The sequence below is a fragment of the Pinus tabuliformis genome, chromosome 6, assembly GCF_031772625.1.
Source record: "Pinus tabuliformis cultivar Carrire ecotype Pingquan chromosome 6, CPIR1, whole genome shotgun sequence".
Classification (NCBI taxonomy): Eukaryota; Viridiplantae; Streptophyta; class Pinopsida; order Pinales; family Pinaceae; genus Pinus; species Pinus tabuliformis.
The window spans coordinates 809,155,678-809,157,492 of record NC_142292.1 but is presented as its reverse complement, the minus strand read 5'-3'; positions in this window follow the sequence as shown (position 1 = coordinate 809,157,492).

The following is a 1,815-nucleotide window of genomic DNA, read 5'->3' as shown; positions in this document are numbered from 1 at the left end:
TTTCATCCTCTAGGGGACCTTCTTAGAAAGAGTTCTTTCAAACTCGTTATTTTTCGGACCTTTGGCCCTTACCTTCATCTACCACCACATTAGATGGAGGGAAGGTAGGTGGAATGGCATTTCCCATGTCTGCAGTGGAACTTGCTTATAAATCTATCGTTAACTTTGCAGACAACCATCCCACTCCTTTTCCTACTAGTGATGTTTATACAGTTTCAAACCCTTTGGCTCCAACACAATTTTTTGCTGAAGGTAACATGTCGGTTATCTCACAAACTGTACCTGTGAACATCTCTAGGAATCCTAACGCAATTGAAAATGTCTTCTTTGGAGCTGACTGTTCCCCTAAAGAAATTCAAATCTACACCGATCTCTTCAAATAATTTTGAGATGTGTTCACTTGGTCTTATGAGGAAATTCCTGGAATTGATCCATCTATAGTCCATCATGAGATTAAGACATATGAAAATGCCAAACCTATTCATAAAAAACTTTGACCGATCAATCCTCGGAAAGCGGCAGCTATTAAAGCTAAAGTTGGAAAGGTACTTAAGGTGGGTTTCATATACCTCGTTCCTCTAATTGAGTGGGTTTCCAACCCACTCCCGGTAGATAAGAAGTAAGGAACGATTTGAGTATGTATCGACTTTAGGGACTTAAATAAAGTTTGTCCAAAAGACAATTACCCCATGCCTTTTATTGATCAAATTGTTGATGAATGTGTGACTAATGAAATTTTTCATTCATGGACAAATTCTTTGGTTATAATCAAATTACTATCCGTCTAGAGGATCAACATAAGACAACCTTTATTTGTCCTTGGGGCACGTTTGCATACAAGAATATGCCTTTTGGCCTTAAAAATGCTCGATCTACTTTTTAGCAGGCCATGTCTTATGCTTTCCATGACATCAAACATGTTATCAAAGAATACTTGGATGACTTAGCCACTCATTCTTGCAAGAGAATTGATCATCCCAGGAAGCTTCGGTTAGTCTTTGAGAGATGTCGCTTTTATAAAATCCAGTTGAATTTGAATAAGCATGTTTTTGTGGTCACATCCGATCAGCTGTTAGGATTCATTGTATTGACTAAAGGGATTTGAGTTGATCCTTTCAAGGTTGAGGCAATAACTCAGTTTCCTCCCTTGTCTTCCAATCGTCAACTTCAAAGTCTCCAAGGAAAGGAAAATTTATTGAGGATATTTATAACAAATTACGTCAATATTACCAAAGGATTTATGCATTTTCTTAAGAAAGGAGTTCCATTTTTATTGGATGATTTCACACAACGATCTTTTGATGATTTGAAAAAAGCATTAACATATACTCCATTATTGAGTCCACCAGATTATGGCAGAGATTTCCTTTTGTATCTCGTTGTGGTAGAATCAACCATCGATATGGTTCTAGTTCAGGAGGATGATGCTCTCAGTGAGCATGTAATCTAGTCTACTACTTGAGTCGAGGCTTATTATGACCTGAGCTACACTATTCTCCCATCAAGAAACTGGCCTTGGCAGCTGTGCCTGCTATTCAACGGCTTCATCATTACATTCTTCTTTGCAAAACGTTCGTCTTAGCAGATGTTAATCCTTTTCAGTTTTTCCTCAGTATGCGAGTGTTTGGGGGACATTATAATCGATGGATTGTTATTTTTCAAGAGTTCTATCTCGAATTCTTGTCAGCTAAATCTAAGAAGTCATTAGCTTTTGCGGAATTGATTTTGGAGCTGCCTTATGAGAAATCTATTGTTTATGAGGAAGATTTTCCCAATGAACATTTATTTCTCATTTCTTCACAGGATCCCTGGTAC